Below are 24,806 nucleotides of genomic sequence, written 5' to 3'. Positions count from 1 at the left end.
CTATCAAACTATTATTCTAAGGAAGATATCTCTCCGCCTATTGTTGGACATTATGGGCTGTACAGTGTGTTCCTTGGTCTGAAGAAATAGTGGTTGACCATCCACATCCAGGCAACATCTTCTGTTTTTTTGTTTTGTTTTTATGGCACTCTGAGCATTTTCATTTCCATTGGATAAGCAAAGCCCACTCTGCAATCGTGTCTATTCTTGTCAAGACACATTTGTAGCTCCCCAGGGCTACCAGCATCAGTTTTACTTGCCAGCTATGTTCTGGGTCTTCCCACCAGAGAATTTTCCCCATAGCCGTCAGCAGTCCCTGTCTCCCTTGATGAGAAACAGAACAGTTCTTCTGTCACAGTAGATAGTCAGATGTGAGCAGGGCAGGAGAGCCCTCCCCCCCACCCCCCACCCACACAAGAAATGCCAAGCGACTATCAGGTGATGGTCAGGCAGTTGTTAAACTGTCTCTCTAAAATAAGAATTGGTCACAGCCAGTGCCAGGGAAAGGCAATCTCCCAATAGAAAACACCGGAAGCTGGTGATAAGCAGCTTCTTGATAAGCTCTCAGGAGTTGGGCAAGCAGGTCCAAGTGTCCTCACTAAGAGGTAAAATAATGGAGTTTAACTGGTATATGACTTTCCTCTAGGAACAGTCAACCAGTAAGGGAAAAGAGCCTGAAATGAGCATGTGCACAACTTAAGTAAACACATTGCACATGTAGTCTCTCCCAAGTGCTGGCAGAGGCCTCTGTGCATGTGGACAACCACCCCAGGGAAAAAATCAAGGGAGGAGAGGTGGAAACCCCAGAACCATGCCAATGCACAAAACCCCACATCAAGAGCCAGACAGGGTACTTTGATCTCTCATATTGCCCACCTGGCCCTTTTCCAAGTGTAATTTCTTTTCTTTTTTACAGAGTCTCATACTGTCACCCAGGCTGGAGTGCAATGGCATGATCTAGGCTCACTGCAACCTCCACCTCCCAGGTCCAAACGATTCTCCTGCCTCAGCCTTCCGAGTAGCTGGGATTGCAGGTGCCCGCCACTGCGCCCAGCTAATTTTTGTATTTTTAGTAGAGATGGGGTTTTGCCATGTTGGCCAGGCTGGTTTTGAACTCCTGACCTCAGGAGTCTGCCTCAGCTGGGATTACAGGTGTGAGCCACCACACCTGGACACTTTACTTTCTTTCAATCTTGCTGTCAAATTTTGTAAAAAAAATTATGTTCAATAGTTTTTGGTGAACAGGTGGTGTTGGTTACATGGATAAGTTCTTTAGGTGTGATTTCTGAGATTTTGGTGCACCCATTACCTGAGCAGTGTACCCAGCACTCAATGTGTAGTTTTTTATTTCTCACCCCACTCCCATCCTTCCCCTGCCCCCTGCCAAGTCCCCAAAGTCCACTGTGTCATTCTTATGCCTTTGCATCCTCATAGCTTACCTCCCACTTATAAGTGAGAACATACAATGTTTGGTTTTCCATTCCTGAGTTACTTCACTTGGAATAATGGTCTCCAGCTCCATCCAAGTTGCTGCAAATGCCATTATTTTGTTCATTTTTATGGCTGAGTAGTATTCCATGGCATATATATACCACGTTTTATTCTTTCTTTTCTTTTCTTTTTTTGACAGGGTCTCACTCTGTCACCCAGACTGGAGTGCAGAGGCGTGATCTTGGTTCGCTGCAGCCTCCACCTCCAGGGTTCAAGCTATTCCCATGCCTCAGCCTCCTGAGTAGCTGGCATTACGAGAATGTGATATACCATATTTTCTTTATCTATTTGTTGATTGATGGGCATTTTGGTTGGTTCCATGTTTTTGTGTTTGATAATTGTGCTGCTTCAAACATGCTTGTGCATGTGTCTTTTTCATATAATGACCTCTTTTTCCCTTTGGGTAGATACTTAGTGGTGGAATTGCTGGATCAAATACTTTTAGTTCTTTAAGGAATCTCCATAGAGTTTTCCATGGTGGTTATAGTAGTTTACATTCCCACCAACAGTGTAAACATATCCCCTTTTCACCACATCCATGCCAACATCTGTTATTTTTTGATTTTTTGATTATGGTCATTCTTGCAGGAGTAAGGCAGTATCACATTGTGGTTTTGATTTGCATTTCCCTGATCATTAGTGATGTCGAGCATTTTTACATATTTTTGTTGGCCATTTGTATATCTTAATTTGAGAATTATCTATTCATTTCCTTAGCCTACTTTTTAATGGAATTATTTGTTTTTTTCTTGCTGATTTGTTTGAGTTTCTTTGTAGATTCTGGATATTAGTCCTTTGTCAGATGCATAGTTTGCAAGGATTTTCTCTCACTCTGTGGGATATCTGTTTACTCTGCTCGTGATTTCTTTCTGCTTCTGCTCTAAAACTTTTTAATAAACTCTCACTCCTGCTCTAAAACTTACCTCCGCTTCTCACTCTGCTTTATACCCCTCAGCTGAATTCTTTCCTCTGAGGAGGCAAGAATCAATTTGCTGCTGCTAACACTTCCCGGCGTGTTGTGCCTGAGAGGATGCAAAAGGAGCACGTCTGGATTCAGCCCATCTCTGCCCTGCTACAATATCCCCATATCCACTCATTTCGTGGACCCAGCTGGCCACCTTCAGGGAGCACACGGAGAATTGTGCTCGTTGATTCTAGTCACTATCTAAACCGGGAAAGGATTTCTTCTGATGGGTACTGACTTACTCTAATACACCCCTCAAATTCCCATCGGGCCATGCTCCATTATGGGCATCCCCTTAATAGGCCAAGTTTTGCGCTCTTGTGTGAGTGTATGACCAGGCTATTGGTCACTGCCCATGAGACAGTAAAAACCCAAATATAGAGGGTTCTGCCATTTTTCGATGTTTCCATCACTGTTAGAAAAACGGCATGCAATTCAGCCCATCGAGCATGTCTATTTTTACCTTATTTGATCAAAATAGCAGCATTCCAAACAGGATGGTGTTCATTTACCTTGGAATTGCTATCCATGAACCAAGCAGCTCTTGGTTGATCAGTAGAGAGCTGTTTATCCAGTACTGAGTTTATCAGGCACTAGCAGTTTCTTACACAGTTCCAGAGTCAGTCCTAGGGAAAAAGAAACTTCTTGCTCAAGAGTAGCTCCTGTTTGCATTCCCCGTGTAGCATGATCTTCTATAAATCATTTCCATTTTATTATGGAACTCTTCTGGGCACTTTCATTCACATTAGAATGCTCCTCTGACATCACCTGGGACAGCATGGGTATTTTAGATGGCATTGAGGTAGCTTTAGCTAATGTTTCATAGGATGGCAGTAAATGCCCCTCAAGAGGAAATCCTCTAGTCCAAATCCCAGTAGTTGTTGCTGTGAGGTGTTCAGAGGCTTTTGCCATAAGCCTCAGGAAATACTTGAGGGTTATCAATTTATGTATTTGTCCCTATCAGCACTCTAGCTTCTACTCTGCACTGTGTTGGCTTGGGTAATCTGGTTCTCATTTAGCATATCCAATTAGTATTGCTGGAAGGGTGAATTTACATGCCTTCTGTTTTATAGTACCAGGTAAGGGAAACATTCCCTAGTCAGATACAATGTTCATTCCCATGATAAAATCAGGTAAAAGAGATGCAACCACTTCACATGAGGATGCTCAAGTATACCAGCTTTCACAATTCTATCAAGCCATGGATTTTATATTCTAGCCTCAGAAACTTCTCTTCCCCATCCCCAGATCATTTTACCCTTTCTTGTGCAAAAGGCTTTGGGTCCCCAGCTGCACTCATTCATTCTCATACTACTATAAAGAAATACCCAAGACTGGGTAATTTATAAAGAAAGGAGGTTTAATTGACTCACTGTTCCACATGGCCACACAGGAAATTTTCAATCATGGTGGAAGGCGAAGGAGAAGCAGGCACCTTCTTCATAAGGCGGCAGGAGAAAGAGAGCTTGTGAAGGAGGAACTGTCAAACACTTAAAAAACCATCAGATCTCATGAGAACTCACTCACTATCATGAGAACAGCATGGGGAAAACTGCCCCCATGATCCAATCACCTTTCTGTCTCAACAGTGGGGATTACAGTTCCCTCCCTCAATATGATGAGATTTGAGTGGTGACACAGAGCCAAACCATATCACCATATCACCAGCCAAGAGTTGAGCCAAAGGACCCTGGGCCTTTTGAGGTCAGATTTTTCCATTGCAATTTTTTCATTGCAATCTGTGCATTCCAGCTTTTAAAACTTCTCTAAACTGGGAGAAACAGCAAACTCATTTGGGGCCCTTTAATGTTGAGGGACCAGAAACACCTCCCTTTGGTCTACTCAACTTTCTATAGTGTTGTATTAAGACCTTTGTTCTAACACCAACAATTTTCATTTTATTCATTTCATTTCTTAATAGTCATCTAATGATTTCCACCCTGCTGGGACAAGTCCCATGACTCCCCCTTTCTTTTTCTTCTTAGTTTCACCCCATCAATGTTTTCTCTTTTTTTGAGATGGAGTCTTGCTCTGTTACCCAGGCTGGAGTGCAATGGTGCAATCTCGGCTCACTGCAACCTCTGCCTCCTGGGTTCAAGTGATTCTCCTGCCTCAGCCTCCTGAGGTAGCTGGGACTACAGGCATGTGCCACCACACCCAGCTAATTTGTGTATTTTTAGTAGAGATGGGGTTTTACCATGTTGGCCAGGCTTGTCCTGAACTCCTGACCTTGTGATCCACCCACCTCTGCCTCCCAAAATGCTGGGATTACAGGTGTGAGCCACCACGCTCGGCCTCATCTTATTTTTTAATAATCATTTAAACATGTTCACCTTCCTGCAATGAGGCCTTTGACTCTCTCTTTTGCCTTTTTCTATTCTTTTGTTAATTAACCTAATGTTTTTCTTAGCATCTGTAAGACCTATGAGGGGAAGCTGAGGCAGCAAATGTGATAAGGTTTCTTGAACTGTTCCAGTATGAAAGTGTAAAGTCACATGGCACCCCATGTAGAAGAGGCCCCCTTAACCACAGCATTTACCATGACCTCAGTAATGGGCATATTTAATGGGTGAATCTCCCTATCATCATAAAGCCAGTCTCATGTGGCTTGCATATGAAGGATATCAGTTGCTTCATCTTGGGTGCTCCACTTGGCATTTACAGGTGGAGTTGGACAGTTCTCCTTTTCAGGGTAAACAGACTTCACAGTGGCTTGTATCCCATCCATGAGGCTGACTGTTCCCTCAGGAGTAACCTACTGTATGTCTGGATCACAGATACCCACCTGCGATTGTTCAATAGTGAGCTGTGGGTCCTGCATCAACCCAAATATGCTCTACCCATCTGCAGCACTTAAAACCAAAGATACTGCCTCAAAATTAATTGCTCTCATAATCCACTTTAGTAAAGGTTCCTCAGGAAGGCAATGATGCTGATCTACATAATGGAACAATTCCCTCACACTGTAACCTCTTTTTTCAGTAGTTACTTGATCTTGCGCTTTCTTCACATTCACTACTTTCTTGGGAACTACAGTTGTCAGAGGTGCTTTCTGTTGTCCCTGCGTAATTCTGCTCTTAAGGGGCAGCTTTGAGGCTCAGGCTGACTGAAATCTCACCTTGGTGTAGCATTAAGACCTGACCCAGTAGTCTCTTTTAATTTCATTTTAGCTCTCACAGATAATAATAACCAAGGGATTATTTTGATTTTTTCTTATTAGTTTGCATTTCTTTATGCATCCAGTGAACAAACTCCTGGGGAATTGAATCCATCTCTAAATTCCACTGGTAACTTTTACTTTTAGTAACTGATCTTAACACAGCTGTGGCTTCATACCATAGGTGACCAGGTTGCCACCCAGGAATCAAAAATTCCTCACCGGATGTGGAGAAATAGGAATGCTTTTACACTGTTGATGGGAGTGTAAATTAGTTCAACCATTGTGGAAGACAGTGTAGCGATTCCTCAAGGATCTAGAACTAGAAATACCATTTGACCCAGCGATCCCATTACTGGGTATATACCCAAAGGATTATAAATCATGCTACTATAAAGACACACGCACACATTTGTTTATTGCGGCACTATTCACAATAGCAAAGACTTGGAACCAACCCATATGTCCATCAATGATAGAATGGATTAAGAAAACGTGGCATATATATACCATGGAATACTATGCAGCCATGAAAAGGATGAGTTCAAGTCCTTTGTAGGGACATGGATGAAGCTGGAAACCATCATTCTCAGCAAACTATCACAAGGACAGGAAACCAAACACCGCATTTTCTGACTCATAGGCGGGAATTGAACAATAAAACTTGGACAGGGCAGGGAACATCACACACCAGGGCCTGTTGTGGGGTGGGGAGTAGGGGAGGCATAGCATTAGGAGAAATATCTAATGTAAATGCGAGTTGATGGGTGCAGCAAACCAACATGGCACATGTATACCTACATATCAAACCTGCATTTTGTGCACATGTATCCTGGAACTTAAAGTATATTAAAAAAAAAAAATTCCTCACCTTCCACCCTTTTGTCCTTTCTTTTCTCAAGCCACATGTTTCCATGAACAAGGGCCTTTCCAGCAAATCCCACTTCTCTGACACCAATTGTTTAGGGAAAAACTATCTCCAACCATGTTTTTCTCTACTTTTGTAACTGCCCAATGAGTTCTCCTTACTTGCTGCCTAGACAGAGCTGATTTATCAAGACAGGGGAATTGCAATAGAGAAAGAGTTTAATTCATGCAGACCTGGCTGCACGGGAGACCAGAGTTTTATTATTACTGAAATCAGCCTCCCAGAGACTTGGGGATAATTTGGTGGGTAGGAGATCAGTGAGTTGGAAGTGCTGATTGGTTGGGTCAGAGATGAAATCATAAGGAGTTGAAGCTGTCATCTCGTGCTGAGTCAGTTTCTGGGTGGGGGCCACAAGGCCAGATGAGACAGTTTATTGATCTGGGTGGTGTCAGCTGATCCATTGAGTGCAGTGTTGGCAGAATATCTCAAGCACTGGTGATGTTAGGTTTTACAATAGTGATGTTATCTCCAGGAATAATTTGGGGAGGTTGAGAATTTTGCAGCTTCCGGCTGTGTGACCCCTAACCATAACTTCTAATTGTGTGGCTAATTTGTAAGTCCCGTAAAGGCAGTCTAGTTCCCAGGCAGGAAGGGGTTTTGTTTTGGGAAATGATTGTTATTATCTTTGTTTCAAAATTAAACTATAAACTAATTCCCTCCCGGAGTTAGTTTGGCCTACGGCCAGGGATGAATAAGGACAGCTTGGAGGTTAGAAGCAAGATGGAGTCGGTTAGGTCAGATCTCTTTCACTGTAATAATTCACTGAGTTATAATTTTTGCAAAGGTGGTTTCACTCTCATGCCACAACAATCATCAACACAGAAGAAGACTTCTGTGACTAAATGTGTGGGGGTATTTTCCCCACACGCCAAGCAGTGAATATCAGTTGATACCAGTATTCTAATTCAGTTCTGATACTATCTTTCAGTTCTGTTGCTACCTACCCTGAGATAGTGTCAGATCCCACAGGTTAAGGGTTCCCCAAGACAGCACGCCCCCAATACACACACTAGTCACAAATCTGGGCTTCTGGAATTTCTGACCGACTGTCTTCAAATTGGGGTTCTCATGACCCCCCTTTTGATTCAATTAATTTGTTGAAGCAGCTCACAGAACTCAGGGAGACACTTACTTATGTTACTTGGTTTATTATAAAGGATATTGCAAAGGATACATATGAAGAGACACGTAAGGTGAGGTATGGGGTAAGAGGCTGTTACAGTAGGAAGCTACTCAGACATAAGCTGGGCAAGAGAGGTCCCCTCCCGCTCCACCAGGAATGTCAGGCGACCACCAGGTGATGGTCAGGCAGTTGCTAAACTGTCTCTCTAAAATCATAATTGGCCACAGCCAGTGCCAGGAAAAGGCAGTCTCCCAATAGATAGAAACATCTGAAATTGGTGATTAGCAGCTTCTCGGTAAGATATCAGGAGTTGGGTGAGTGAGCTCAAGCCTGTGTACTAAGAGGCAAAACGGTGGGGTTTAACTGGTAAATGACCTTCTAGGACATTTGACTGGTAAGGGAACATGTGCTCCACTCTAAACAGTAAACACAGAGCATGTGGCCCCTCCCAAGTGCTGGCAGGCTATGAATGCGGACAGCCCATCTCAAGAGAAGAATCCTGGGAGAAGAGATGCAGACCTCGGAAGCATGCCAATGTATAAAACCCCAGGTCAAAGGTCAAACTGCGCACTTGATCTCTCAACTCGACTGCTTGGCCCTCTTCCAAATGTACTTTACTTCCTTTCATTCCTGTGCTAAAGCTTTTTAATAAACTTTCACTTCTGCTGTAAAACTTGCCTGGGTCTCTCACTCTGCCTTCCGCTCCTCCGTCAAATTCTTTCTTCTGAGGAGGCAAGAATTGAGGTCACTGCTGACCCATAAGGATTCACTGCTGGTAACATACTTTGGTGCCATGTGACTCAGATACATTCCCTAGTGCTAACAGGGCAAAGAGCTTTTGTGCCCTCCCTGGGCATGCCATCCCCCAGGAACCTCCACATGTTCAGCTCCCAGGAAGCTCCCGTAACTATTTCTTGAGATCCTGCAGAACACAGTATCTAACTATAAGCTTAATATAGTCCAATAAATATATTGACTGATTTGTCATGTGTGTCTCTATCTCCCTTTACATTACCTTGAACTCTTGACTTCCTTTCATTTACTCAAGGTCATTCATCGCTCCAGAGAGGATCTTTAGAGCACAGCTCTGAGAATAAGAGTGAAGTTCTTGGTTTGTGAATTGTGAAAATTTGGACTTGGGTGCTAGAGACCTTAGCCCTGCAGTAGGCAGAATTTAGGCCCTAAGTGATAGATTTGGAAGAATATGCTGTGCATCAGAGGCAGTTTTCTGATATTCAGATAGGTAAAGATTCTATGGGATGAGAGAGAGAAAACAAATCAGGAGAGAATCACAGGACATTGCCGACGTGTCTCTGAGACAGGTCCGACACTCCTCCCAGCCTCTTGGGGCTGAATCTTGATGAAGGAATAATGACGTATCCCCATATGGGTTTGGGGATCACAGCAGAGAAAGCTTGTGCCTTACTTCCTGGGTGAGATGGAAAGTTAATCATGTTTACAGTCTTGTACTGCAGGCTTAGTGTAGAAGTAGGAGAGATGGTGGCTTGTTGAGTTCTTTTGCACCATGTAGGAAGCAGCCAAACGTTTTCTATGTCCTTAGGAGACACACAAAATGAGAGAAGAAGGTGGGAGGGAAGAGAAAGAGAGAATATGTAGGGGTGTTCTTCCTGAAGTCACAGGAAAGAAGGCATCTCAGCAGATGCTAGTGTGGAGAGATGAGAACAACTTTTACCCACTTCCTGCCCCAGCCCACAGCATTGACATCCTGTAGGCTTCCCCTTCCCTATATTAAACCAACCTTGGAAAGAGGAGGAGAAAACTGTAATTGAATCGTATATGCCACCTGGTGGGATGGGGGCTAAAAATAGAAATTCCATCTTGGTGATAGTGATGTTATATTTCTTGCATACTCAAGCTTTATTCCTCTGACATTTGTGAATATTCTTTCCCTCAAGCTCACCTCAAAGTCCTTATCTTTCAAGAAGCATTCTATTGCCTTTCCTTGGTATCACATAATTTCTGATTTATTTCCTCCCTTGCACAGTGCCGCTGGACTAAGAGAAAGAACATGCAGATTCTAGTTCCAGCTCTCATTTGCTGAATGTCTGATGGAGAACAACTCACTATCTCTGGGTCTCCATTTGCTTTTCTGTAAAACAGTATGTCAGAGGAGGTTGTGAGTTAAAGCTGAATCATGGATGAGGAAGTGCTTTTATTATTTTTATTTTTTGAGACAATGTCTCTGTTGCCCAGGCTGGAGTGAAGTGGCGTGATCTCAGCTCACTGCAACTTCCTCCTCCGGGGTTCAAGCTATTCTCCTGCCTCAGCCTACCGAGTGGCTGGGATTATGGGCGTACCCCACCATGCCCAGTTAATTTTTGTATTTTTAGTAGAGATGGGGTTTCACCATGTTGGCCAGGATGGTCTCGGACTCTTAACCTCAAGTGATCCACCCCCCTCAGCCTCCCAAAGTGCTGGGATTAGAGGCATGAGCCACCACGCCTGGCCGAGGAAGTGTTTTGAGGACAAGAAAGTTTCAAATGCATGTAAAGTGGGATTATGGCTGCAACTCTCTTACCCTGGCTGCAATATTCCTAGCTGGGAATGTGATTTTGGTATCATTTATATATTTAAATTAGGCATGAACTACATTTCACGATCTCTATTCCCACTGATTGAGAGGTTGAGGAAAATCCAAGAATCGAATCCCTTCTCAGTTAAGAAGTAAGTTAGCACAGACCACTTTCTCCCTCAAAGAGGGAGAGAAAATTAATTCCAAGAAGTTTCTTTGTTCTAAAACTTCATCTGCTCCTCCTAAAGACAATTCCTATAAGGAGAACCTCCCAACAGCTGATCTCCAGCAGGATATTTTATGTCATCCACAGTTCTTGACCCATTAACCCTTCAGATGCCTTCTGTGTCAGGAATTCGGACAGCTTCATGCTCCCAGATGCACACGCTCCCAGATGCACACCTGCCAGGGCAGAACAAAACAAAACAGGTGTACAGCTGAGCCCCCTGGTGGCAGATACAGTTTCTTCTCTTTTTCAAAAGTTTTTAAGGTTGGCCTAAGGTAGCAGGACTGTAACATAATAACACACGCACTCATTTACTTGTCCTTTCAATTTCCATTTTGTCCCCGGAGATTGCCCTGCAGGATTTAGCTAATGCCCAATTCATTACTTTAGCAAACATGAATTGAAAACCTATTATGTGCCAGCTGTGGGGGACAAAGGGATCTATGAGATGTGGATCCAGCCCATGTGACCTTAGAACCTAAAGGGAGAGGTGATTAGCTAAGCTGTAAAATAAGTCCTGCTCAGTCTAGGTGGCTCACGCCTGTAATCCCAGCACTTTGGGAGGCTGAGGCAGGAAGATTGCTTGAGCCCAGGAGTTCGAGGCCAGCCTGGGCAACATAGTGAGACCCCATCTCTACAAAATATACAAAAATTAACTGGGTGTGGTAAGGTGCACGTGTAGTCCTAGCTACTTGGGAGGCAGGAGGATTGCTTGAGTCCAGGAGGTTGACGCTGCAGTGAACCATAATCATGCCACTGCACTCCAGCCTGGGTGACAGAGTGTGACCCTTTCTCAAAAAAATAAAATAAAATTGTATAAAATTACCTTCAGGATAGATGTATAAGGTATGTGAGAAACACAAATAAATCCCCAAGATATTTCATTATGTAAATGCAAATATTTTAAAATACAACAAGTAAAAAATTGAAAACACTTTCTATCCCAAGCATTTAAGATAAGGTATACTCTACCTGTACTGGAAATATCAGACACAGACTATGAGACAACTATGATTACTACTCAGGAAGTAAGCATCAAGTATAAAAATGGTGATAGATAACTGTACATTCTAAAGACTAATAGCACATATACAGTATGAATTCTAGACCTAATTTCAATAATTAAAGAACACAGTTAATGAGTGTAATAGTAGATTAGATAGAACTGATGAGAAAATTAGTGCACTGGATGGTGTGGCAGAAGAAATTTGTTATGATGAAGTACAGAGAGGGCAATTTGTGAAAAATATGGAGGAATGGGTCATTGATATAGAGGACACAGTGAAAAGTTTAGCTGGATTTCAAGCAGGAAAGGAGAGAGAGAAAATGTGGCAGATAGAATATCTGAAGAACCAATGACAGAATTTTCTGCAACTGATGAAATACAAAGATTCAAAACCCCAACGTGCTTATATTAAGCACGCGAAATAAAAAGAAACCCATACCTAGACATATCAGAGTGAAACTTCCAAAAATCAAGAAAAAAGAGAAACAAGTTTAACTTGTATTAGCAGGGAAAAAAAGACAACTTTCCTTTAAAACAACTGAGAACTGACCTCTCAACAGCATTGATGGAAGCTTGAAGATCCTAAAATAATGCCTTTAACGCATTGAGATAGTAGCCAACTTAAAATTCTATACCTAGTGAAAATGTCTTCGAATAATCATCTTGAAATAAAGAAAAACCGAGATAGTTTGCCATGAGTAGACCAACAGTAAAGGAAATACTAAGGAGTGTTCTTTAAATAGAAGAAAAAAATCATAGAAAGCCAGAGATAAAGAGAAGAATAAAAATAATAAAAGAGCAAATATTTGGTAAATATGAATTAATATTGGCTAAATAAAACAACAATAAAGTATCTCATAGGTTTAAAGTTTCATACTTATAATATGGTCAGGTGCAGTGGCTCATGCCTGTAATCTCAATTATTTGGCAGGCTTAGGTGGGAGGATCGCTTGAGCCCAGGAGGCTGCAGTGGGCTATGATATCACCCCTACACTCCAGCCTGGGCAACAGAGTGAGACGCTGTCTCATAAAAAAAAAAAGCCTGAAATCAAAATGAATAAAATTGATTTAGAACAGGCATTCACTTTAAATGAAAAGGTATGCCCCACAGTCTTGTGTAGATGCACTTTCTGCAGCTGCACATGTTGAATCGATAGTTTCTAAGTCTTCTTAGCTACTTTTGAAATTGATGCTGATAATTCTTCAGCAGATTTGTGCCTTTTTATGTGTTCAGCAATATCACTACAGCCTTCACGGTGCATGGTAAATGTTGTAAACTTTTTTTTTTTGCAAGTTACACAATCATCATTAACTTTCTCAGAGATAGATATGGAGTAATTACTTTTTCATTAAACATGCAGTTCCATTCTTCTGAATGAATTGCTGCCAATAGTGTTTATTCTAAATTAAAGTGATGAAAAATAATAAAACAAATGGTTATACATTTACCAATTACACAAACAATAGTGAAAAAACCCCTGTGGAAAGTGTGTTCTGATTACTTCGTCTGTGCTCAACGGCAGGACTTATCATCATCTGTTTCCACACATATTTCACGTAGTCCTAACGTATAATTTCCCAGCTTTCCACTGACTTTGCTGATTGGCATCCTGTGGCTTTATGCATATCACAGGCATAGGATATGGGTCAGTTAGCTGGTGGACCAGATAGTCATCAAGGGCTTCAGCCTTCTTGTTTGAGTGAAGTTGTTTTATCAGTGAGCCCTTACAAGCTTTCCTGGAAAAGAAAGTGTTAGTTCTATTTTGTATGAGAAGGAATTGAAAAGAGATAATTAGAAAAAGAGAAAGGGATTAATGCTAGCTCTCTTTCAGCTTTAACTATGTGTTAAAGATTATAGTGGTTATTTATCTAACACATAAGCTGAGACCATGACAGAAGCTGGGAGCACACAGTATACAATGGAGGTCTTCCAAATCCATTATACACCATGTGCTGTAGGTGTTTATTAGATATAGTTAAAAACATCAAATTAAAGAAGTTCCATTCCAATCTTTGTTTGTCTTCCTTCCCCCCCACCAAAGACTAATCATAGAAAATAAAGTGTGAATAACAATGATCAGGAATCAAAAATAGGATATTACTGCATACCTTGCAGTCTCAAAAAAGATAATAATAAGATGTTATATTATGAATACCTTTGTGACAAAAATGTGAAAATTTGAATGAAAGGAACATGTTCCTAGAAAATGACAGTTTATTAAAATGGACATAAGAAATAGAAAATGTGAAGTCGTATAACTACTAAAAAAATTGAAAAGATAATTTAAAAACTTTCCATAGAGAAAATGTCATGTCTGGATGGATTAATTATTGTGTTCTCTTGCTTTTGGGATACAAATAATGCTAATCTTGCACAAAAGTCCAGAGAATCCAAAGATTAGTCTCCCCAATTCATTTTATGAGGCTATCATAAAATGATATATTTGTTTAATAACGAATCTCAGGAAGGATATAAGAAAATTAAAGTATAGGTAAATGTCTCCTATAAACATGGATGAAAATATCCTAAACAAAATATTAGTAAATCTAATACAGCGGTACATAAAAGGGCTAATGTATTATGACAAAGTTGAATTTATGCAAGGAACATGAGGTTGATATACAAAATTAATGAAGTTTGGCCATGTGTGGTGGCTCACAGCTGTAATCCTAGCACTTTGGGAGGCTGAGGTGGGTGGATCACTTGAGTCCAGGAGTTTGAGACCAGTCTGGGTGATATGGTGAAGCCCCATCTCTACAAAAAGGAACAAAATTAGCCGGATGTGATGGTGCATGCCTGTAACCCAGCTACTTGGGAGGCTGAGGTGGGAGGATTTTGTGAGCCTGCAGAGGTTGAGGCTGCAGTGAGCTGAGATGCAACCATTGCACTCCAGCCTGGGTGGCAGAGCAAGACTGCCTCAAAAATAAAATAAATAAATAAATAAATAAATAAATAAATAAATAAATAAATAAATAAAATTCATTGCATTACAGGGTAAGAGTGAGGGAAACATCCTATCTTATCTATTTATTTATTTATTTTGAGACGGGATCTTTCTCTATTGCCCAGACTGGAATGGAGTGATGCTATCATGGCTCACAGCAGCCTCAACATCCAGGGAGTCAAGCAATCCTCCCACCTCAGCCTCCCGAGTAGCTGGGATGACAGGCATGTACCACCACGCCTGCCTAATTTTTGTATTTTTGTAGAGATGGAGTTGATTCACCCTGTTGCCCAGTCTGGTCTTGAACTCTGGGACTCAAGCAATCTGCGTGCCATGGCCTCTCAAAGTGTTGATATTATAGGTGTGAGTCACCATGTTTAGCCCTATTTTAATTTTAGTGGATGAACAGAGATATTTGTTCAAATTCAGTATCCTTACTAAATTACGTAAAACTCAGCAAAATAAGAGTGAAGTGGAACTTCATTTATTTGATAAAAAGTAGTTAGCAAATATGTACAGCACATCATGGTTTTTTTTTTTCTTTTTTTAACTGAGTCTCGCTCTCTTGCCCAGGCTGGAGTGCAGTGGCGAGATCTTGGCTCATGGCAACCTCCGCCTGCTGGGTTCAAGCGAATCTCATGCCTCAGCCTCCTGAGTAGCTGGGATTACAGGCCTGTGCCACCATGCATGGCTAATTTTTGTGTTTTTAATAGAGACATGGTTTCACCATGTTGGCCAGGCTGGTCTCAAACTCCTCATCTCAAATGATCTGCCTGCCTCAGCCTCCCAAAGTGCTGGGATTACAGGTATGAGCCACCACACCAGGCTAGCATATCATGTTTAATGCTTAATTATTTTTAATGCTGAAGCTTTGTTGAATTTTACTATGTACTTGAGGTCAAGATAGGTTACTCACTATGACTACCTCTGTACAACATTCTTTTCTGGAGGTCTTATTCAATACAGTAAGGAAAAGAAAACAAACAACAACAAAACAACAACAACAAAACAAAGCCTATATAAATTTGAAACTTAAAAAATGACAGTTTCATTATGCTTGAATGACGTAATATTGTATATAGAAAATTTAAGATGATCAACAGATCAATAATAAGAATAAAATAATTTAGCAATGTAGCTCTAAAAACCAACATGCAAAGGTAATTGTTTGCAAACCCTAGAAACAAACAGAAACTAAAGTTTAAATAAGACATTCTGTGCAACTGAATGAAAAAACAAATACCTAGAAACAAATCTCTAGAGAAACTGTGAAACTTCATTAAAATAAATTTAAAGAGACAGAATAAATGGAGAAATACAAAATAGTCATGATTCTACAACTTAAATTGGCCAAAATTTCACTATTTCTTAAATTGAACTATAGATTTAATTTAATTTCAATAAAATTTTAGTAAAAAATAAAAAAAATGTTGCAAATACAATAGAAATACAGGCAGAAGGTTTCACAAATGAAGAAATAAAACTGAATCAAAATGATGGATGTACATTTAAAATGGTGACTCACTGGGAATCAGGAAAGTCATATCAAAACCTCAATGAGAAAACACTAGATACATAATGGATTGGAGAAAATTTCAAGTTTGAGAACACCAGTGAAAGAATGTGGAGTGATAAAAGCTTTCAAAAACTGGTGTAATTGTACATCAGCACAAACATTGGAAACTGTTTTGGCTTTATTTAGTAAAGTGCAGAAATGCACAATCAGAAATTCTTCTCTCAGAGATACCCCTATTATTGAAATGCATACTTATGTGCACTTTGATACACTTGACAAGAATATGCAGTATTGCTCATAATGGCCTTATATGGAAACCTGCCAAAACACCCATTGATGGTAAAATGAATAGACAAACTGCTTATTCATGTAATAGGATACATTCAGCAATGAAAATGAACACACTACAGCTCTATGCAGCATATGTAAATTCCAGAAACATAATGTTCCACAAAGAAACAAGATGAAACAAAAGTAAAACACATTGATTAGGGATTCCTGCTCGTATGGCAAAACATAGAGCAAAGCAAGGACAAATCATCATTAATAGTCAGATTGAGGTTACCCCAAGGGCAGGAAGGAGTTTGAGATCAGGAAGAGACAGAGAGGGGGCATACTCTGATGCTGATGAAGCTCAATATTTTAACGTCAGTGGGTTTACACATGGATCCACTTAACTATAATTTGTTAAACTGTGCAATTTGTTATACTTTGTTAAGCTGTGCATTGCTGTAATTTGTGAAGCTGTACAGAAATATTTTATATACTTTTCTGCATGTTATATTTTACAGTTAAAAATGTTTATGTATATGCAGAATAGAGGGGAAATATGAAGAAGGGAGGAATGAGTTTTATGGGATGGAGAGGATAGGAAAGTCTCCTTAGAAAAGATTTCTCTTCAACATTCATTAGTGTTTCATCTTCAGTTTTGATTGACACTTGATGCTTGCAAATTTTTTAACAAACTTTTAAATCATGCTGACTATTCTGAAGAGATTTCAACACCAGCACTAAGATTTGTACATTCACTTTGTTTGCGATTGACTTTTTTGCCATTTACATAGTGGATAGTACAGATTTGTCACAGGTCAGATCACAGTGTTGAGGAAAGCAGTACCTTCCTGTAATTAGAAAGGATCCCCTAAACTGTACTTAGCTTAAGACATCCAATGTACAAGAGCACAAAAACCATCATAATAATGTGGCTCCAAGGAACATAGTTTTGATAAGGTAAATAACTTAAGCTTCTGTTTCCCATTTTAATTACTGAAATCTCTAATAATGACACAACTGTTATGTATGTGACAGCAAATGTACATAATAATTTAACTTTGTTTGTGTGACTGAAATAAAATTGCAGTATATAAAAGAAAGAAATAAAAGATTTCTCTTGACTGATATTTGGAAGTGGCTCAAGGGGCAGGAGGGTCACCTCAGTGTTTAATCCCACTGCCAAATGCTCATTTGTTTATTAGAATATTCAGACTGGGGAGACTGTTTCAACTCATGTTAGGAACACATGTAGGTGTGCAGGTGGAGGTATAAAGATGTGGGTGATGAACACACTGACTAAATAAATCAATAAATCAACTAACTTGAGGGTCCATAAACAACAGATATAGTTACGTATTTTCTGGGCAATAAGATTTACTTGCCTGACATTTCTGTTTCATTCATTCAATTAATCCATCCATTTAACAAATAATTTCTGAGCATCCACTATGTGCCATGCACTTTTCAAGCTTCTGAGGACACAGTGGTGTACAAGACTAATGCAGTTTCATCAACTGTGATCTACCTAGGATTATTGTAGGCATCTATTTCCTTTCTAGACTAGGTTGAGTGATTTTGGATCCTAGCGTCACTGTAGATAACTGCTTCTTGATCTCCTCTAAAATAGGCCAAATCACCATATTGCCCAAGGCAATCTGCAGATTTGATGCTATTCCTATCACTACCAACATTATTTTTTACAAAATTAGAAAATGCTATTCTAAAATCCGTATGCAACCAAGAAAAAGCCCAAATAGCCAAAGCAAACCTGAGCAAAAAGAACAAAGCCAGAGGTATCACATTACCTAACTTCAAACTATACTATAAGGCTACAGTAATTAAAACAGCATGGTACTGGTTAAAAAAAAAAAAGACAGAAATAAAGAATAGAGAACCCAGAAATAAAGCTACACACCTACAAACATCCAATCTTGGACAAAGTTGACAAAAATATGCAATGGGGAAAGGACTTCCTATTTAGTAAATGCTGTTCCAGGATAGCAGGCTAGCCATATGTAGAAGAATGAAACCAGAACCCTATCTTTCATCGTATACAATAGTTAACTCAAGATGGATTAAAGATTTAAATGTAAGACCTCAAACTGTGAAAGAACTAAAAGAAAACGTAGGAAACACCATTCTGGACATCAGCCTTGGGGAAGAATTTATGACCGAGTCCTCAAAAGCAATTGTAAAAAAAACAAAAATTGACAAGTCAGACCTAATTAAACTAAAGAGCTTCTGCATAGCGGAAGAAACTATCAACAGAGTAAACAGACAAGCTACAGAATGGGAGAAAATATGTACAAACTATACAACTGACAAAGGTCTAATGTCCAGAATCTATAAGGAACTTCAAAAATCAAACAAGCAAAAAATCAAATAATCCCATTAAAAATGGACAAAAGACATAAACAGACACTTCTCAAAAGAAGACATACAAGCAGCCTACGAACATGAAAAAATGCTCAACATCACTAATCATCAGAGGAATGAAATCAAAACCACAATGAGATGCCATCTCTCGTCAGTCAGGATGGCTGTTATTAAAAAGTCAAAAGACAACAGATGTTGGCAAGCTGTGGAGAAAGGGGAACACATGATACTGTTGGTGGGAATGTAAGTTAGTTCAGCCACTGTGGAAAGCAGTTTGGAGATTTCTCAAATAACTTAAAACAGGACTATCATTTGACCCAATAATCCCATTGCTGGTATACATGCAAAATAATAATAAAAAAATTCAGCCAGGCATGGTGGCTCACATCTATAATCCCAGCACTTTGGGAGGCCAAGGTGGCCTCCTTGATCACTTGAGGTCAGGAGTTTGAGACCAGCCTGGCCAACATGCTGAAACCTCGTCTCTACTAAAAATACAAAAATTAGCTGGGTGTGGTGGTGCACACCTATAATCCCAGCTACTCTGGAGGCTAAGGCACGAGAATCGCTTGAGCCCTGGAGGTGGAGGTTGCAGAGCTGAGATCGCGCCACTGAACTCCAGCCTGAATGACAGGGCAAGACCCTGTCTCAAAAAAAAAAAAAAAAAGAAAAAATAATTCTACCAAAAAGACACACATGTATTTGGATGTTTATTCCAGCACTATTCACAATAACAAAGACATGGAATCAACCTAGGTGGCCATCAACTGTGGACTGGATTTTTTTAAAAAAGAAGTGGTATATGTAGAATACTACAGAACCATATAAAAGAATGAAATCATGTTCTTTTCAGGAACATGTATGCAGCTGGAGGCCTTTGTCCTAAGCAAATTAATGCAGGAACAGAAAACCAAATACCACATGTTCTCACTTATATGTGGGAGCGAATTATTGAGAACCTGTAGACATTAAGATGGCAGTAATAGACACGGGGAACTACTAGATGGGGGAAGGACAGTGGGAGGCAAGGGTTGAAAAACAAAACTGTTGGCTACTATGCTCAGGACCTGGGTAACAAGATCATTAGTATCCCAAACCTCAGGATCATAAAATACACCCAGGTAACAAACCTGCACATGTACCCCCCAAATCTAAAATAAAAGCTGAAAATAAATAAATTAGCTAAATCAAATGTGTTCACTGATGTGATATCTGTTAGATTATATGAGTTTTCCTCAGTCCAGGACATACCATCTGGGATTTCACCTTTTTCCATGTTTGCACCTACAGGTGCAACATGGAAATTCTATTTGATTTAGGAAGGGAATAAGACAGTATTTACCTAGCTAAATATTTAGATGTCTCTGTCACTTCAGATTCCTTCAGATTTTAACTTTACCTTCAGCGAGTTCATTTGAACCAGTGAAGAGAAAAGAGATGTCTTTAATGAGTTTCTTTAATAGGAGACAATTTCAAAACATAGTGAAATGTAAAATGAAACTGAATTCCAAGAATATCTCTGAAAACTGTTTCAAACTGTTGAGTAGAGGTCCCTTTTTACTCTAAACATTGAAAAGTGTTGGAATTGGTTTGTTTCCCTGGGAAACAAATGATGAGTTCTGCTTGTTTCCCCTACTTGAGAACCATTAATAAAAAATGCCATGGTGGTACCTCAGGTTGAAAGACCTAAAAACATGTTTGTTTTGAATGAGTATCCTAATATGATATTTCTCATTATAAGCAGAAAATATCAGCATTATTTGTGAAGGTCTAGAGACCAAGAATCTATCTACATATAGGCCTTGTTGTTCAGCTTATCTAGTTAAATCTGGAAAGAACCAAATATGTGATGTCTTATTTTGAATGAACACTTGACATTGTCATCAGATAAAATTACAAGCTAAAACTCTGCAGAAAGTCACATTGTAATTAAGCTATTCTAATTGAACACTTTATCTTTTTTAATAGTCACTGTTGCCTTCAGTTTATTAGTAAACATTATCTAATAAAGTACTCTGTTGTATAGGAAAGTTTGAGCAAAAGGGAAATCGTTTGGGGAAATCAGTAAGCAATGAATAGAAGCTGAAACATTTTATGTTATCTTGTAGCAGCCTGGCAATTATGTTTCTCCACAGAATAAATGCTTAGTATTAATTTTGTGCACGTAGAGAGCATCTCTGGTGATTCAGAAGCAATAGAGAGGCACTTCTTGTTACTTTCCAGTTCCCATATAAATCATTGCATTGAAAGTAATTCAAAAACACATAGTTAGGTGTTTAAAGAATAAAATACTTTTTTTTCACTACTGGTCATAAGGTGATGAGTGAATGGGCTTTTCTGGCCTTGGGGAGACTGTCCGAGGGTCAGTTTTGCCTCATTCTCTTTGGTTGGCCTTTTGGGAAAGGAGACAGCCTAGACCTTGATTATAATGATTTGCTTTCTGAGTTTGCACATCCAAAACAGTACTTAGCTCCTAAAACAGTGGTCTCTACCCTTATCCAAGGGGTCTGGCAGCCTTCTGACACAAAGAAAAATCAGAATATGTGTTTTGAAAAGTAAGACCATCCTTAATATTAGAAATGGGATTTGAGCTGTATATATGAGTTACTATTGCTGTGTAACAAGTTACCCCAAGACTTAATGGTTTAAATAAACAAACATTTATTATCTCAGAGTCTGTGGGTCAGGAGTCTTTGTGTGGCTTACCTGGGAGCCTCTGGATCAGGGTCTGTCATAAGGCTGAAATCAAAATGGTGGCCAGGGCTGCCGTCATCTCAAGGTTTAATCAGGAGAGGATACTCTTCCAAGCTCACTCACCTGGTTGTTGGCTGGATTCATTTCCTTGTGGGCTGTTGGACTGAGGGCCTGGATTCCCAGCCACATGGGACGCTCTGCAGGACAGTGCACAATGTGACCACTGGATGTCTCTGGATTGAGTGAGCAAGAGAGCGAGGGAAGGCAGCTCAGGATGGACATAACGGAATCTCAGAAGTGACATGCAGTCACTATTGCTGTATTTTATTTGTTACAAAAGAGCCACTAGGTCCAGTTCACACTCAAGGGAAGACAACTACACAAGAGCTTGGGTCCTAGGAGTCAAGGCTCATTGGGACTATTTTAGGGGCTGCCTACTGTAAACTGGAAAGCCAGGGAAGTCTTTATTTTAAACCCTATCTCTTTTAGTCAAACTCCTGAAGCCAAAATTGTTGATATGTTTCACTGGGGCTCCTGTCCTGACTTTCCCAATTTCTTCACTTTTCTGGGTTCCCCTCCCCCACCAAAATTGTTTTGCTCCCTAAAGCCATTAGCCTAAAATTAGACTGGTGATATGCGCTCAGAGATGAGCATACCAGCTACAGTCTGTGTTCCCTTGAGATAGCAAATTCTATTTAGAAAAACTCTAGAATTACCTTAGAATGTTTACATATTCATTATGAATATTAAATGTAGAGAGTATGGAATGTGGTTATGACTCTAGGCCAGGGAATTTGGAAAATTTAACCTCTGGCTTGTGTGACTTTTAGGCAAAACTCATTCTCTTTCAGACACATTACCTCTGTTCTTGAAAACTGCTTTATGGTAGGATGGCACGTGAAGAGGAAAAATGTCTTGGACTTGCTACCACCAAGCTGTTATATCTTTCTGATGAATATCAGGCTGCAGGAACTTGTGAACATTTCCCTCATTAAGTCTGGGTTATTAATTGCCTAGTCTTGCTGCTTTCTTTTGAGAAAAAGGCTGTGCATAAAATATACTTTGTAAATAAAAATGTCTGCTGCATCTGCTTCGAGGATAAATGCTCAATTTCAGGGCTGCAATTTTGCAATATGTTTTAAATGTTTCTATTCTGTTATGAATAGAGCAAGGTTAACAAGTTTAATTAGTCCAGCATTTATCAAGCACCAAGCACTGCCAAGCGTGGTGCCAGGGTCTGGGAGTGTGAAGATGACTTATATACACTCCCACCCTTGCGGAGTTCTCAGTCTATTGGGAGGACAATCAGGTAAACCAATAATAACAGTATAATGTGGTAAGTGATGTAGTAGAGGTGCATGTGGAGTACACAGTACTGGAGGCACTGGGAAGGGCGTGATTAACTCTGCCTGGAGATTTGTGTTCTATAGCATCCCTTAGAACATAATCCTCAGAATGCATGACATTTTCAAGAGGAGAAGCGAGCATGCTCATAGGTTGTAAAATGTTTTTCTTCCCCCCAACTTTTCTATTGCTCAAGGGAAAGAAGAATTATGTCTTCACTAAATTTTCAGGTTTTAAAAATAATTACTAAAGTTTTATCTTTAGAATGTAGAAAATGGCTTAATTTTTACCATGATAATTTTGTCTTTGAAACCAGCTTCTAAATGTTAAATGTTAAATTGACTTTCCTAATAAACTACAAACCAGTAAGTCCTTTCAGCAGGAGACATTTTATTTACATCCTTAAGGGTGGTCTTAAAAAAAGAAAAGGGTATGCATGATGACTATTTCATGCTTAGCCACATGTACAATGATGTCAAATTCTTTACAACTTTATACAATTATTTATGTCTATAACGCTTACGTTGACTTTCATCAAAAGTAACAGCTATGGTAGTATACTAGTTTTCTAGGGCTGCCATAAAAAAGTATCACAAACTGGGTGGCTTAAACAACAGACATTTGTTGTCTCACAGTTTCTAAAGGATTCAAGTAAAAAGTCAAGGTGTTTGCAGAGCCATACTTCCCCTGAAAGTTCTAAGGGGGACTCCTTCCTCACCTCTCCAGTTTTTGGTGGCCCCAGGCACTGGCTTATGGCACTCTTACTCCAATCTCTGCCTTGGTCTTCACATGACCTTCTCATCTGTGTCTCTCTGTATCTTCTCCTCCTCTTATAAAGACGCCTGTCATGAGATAGAGGGCCTACCCCAAATCCAGGATGATTTCATCTTGAGGTCATTAACTATATCTGCAAAGACCCTATTTCCAAACAAGCTCATATTCTAGTTTCCAAGTAGATATGAATTTGGGGAGGGGGTCACTATTCAACCCACTGCAGTTAGATTTTCAGAAATAGGAAAAGATGTATTTGTAGCTTAAGGATAAAAGCTTTATCTTTCTTCACATTTTAAAAGTATATTTTTTTCATATTATTTTATACCTGATGGTAGAAAGAAAAAAAGGGGGAAAGGTAGACTTTTAAGGGCAGTTACGCAAGATTAAATAGAGGCAAGGAGATTAAACGTGGAAGAATACAAAATGCTTAGGAACAAAAAGTGGAGGAGGAAGTGCTGTGATGGCTTAGTTGACCTGAAGTTGCCCGTCCAAAAATGGTGACAAATACTTAGAATGGAAGTCATCAACTTGATTCAAAATAGGTAAATTAGTTTACTGAGGAATGGGAAGGGGAAGGGTCATTGAAAAAATCCTAAACCATTAAAATTCTAAATACTGACTTGCAAGTTTGAAATTTTGCCCAACTTTTTCTAAGATGTCAGTCTAGTATGCCTTCATCTCAATCTTATTTATACCTATATTTAATCATATAAAATCATTAATTATTTATTGAAAAACTGCTTGCAAGAGAAGATTCTGTACTGCACATAAAGAACTATAAAACACAGTCCTTTCTTTAAGAAGTTCAGTTGTGGAGATAACCTAAATGCATATGGAAACATAACTAACATAAGCAGTAAACAACTCTGTTTATCTGATAACTGCATCACAGCTCCAAGGAGTGAAAGCTACTTTAGATATTTTAAGTAGAAAGGAGCTTAATGGGATTACAGAAACGTTGGATGAGATGTGGAGTGAATGTAAGTATTGCTGCTACTGGCTTTTAAGAAACCTAGAAGCGCAGGGAACAAAGAAAAACTACTGCTGATAATCTCAATATAGAAGTGGCCCACTTAAGCAATCAGACAAGAGAAAGTAAAAGCATCCAAATAGGAGAAGAAGAAGTCAAACTATCTCTCTTCACTGACAATATGTTTCTGTATGTAGAAAATCCTAAAGACTCCACCAAAAGTCTCCTGGAACTGATAAACAATTTAGTAAAATTTCAGGATAAAAAAATCGATGTACAAAAATCAGTAGCACTTCTATACATCAATAACGTTCAAGCTAAGAGCCAATCAAGAACATAATCCATTTATAATAGCCGTACACACAAAAAACACCCAGGAATACATCTAATCAAGGTGTAAAAGATCTCTACAAGGAGGACTATAAAACACTGTTGAAAGAAATTACACAAACGAATGGGAAAACATTCCATACTCATGGATTAGAA

This window comes from Gorilla gorilla, chromosome 1, assembly GCF_029281585.2.
Source record: "Gorilla gorilla gorilla isolate KB3781 chromosome 1, NHGRI_mGorGor1-v2.1_pri, whole genome shotgun sequence".
Taxonomy (NCBI): domain Eukaryota; kingdom Metazoa; phylum Chordata; class Mammalia; order Primates; family Hominidae; genus Gorilla; species Gorilla gorilla.
The sequence above is the reverse complement of the archived record's forward strand: the minus strand, read 5'-3'. Positions refer to the sequence as shown.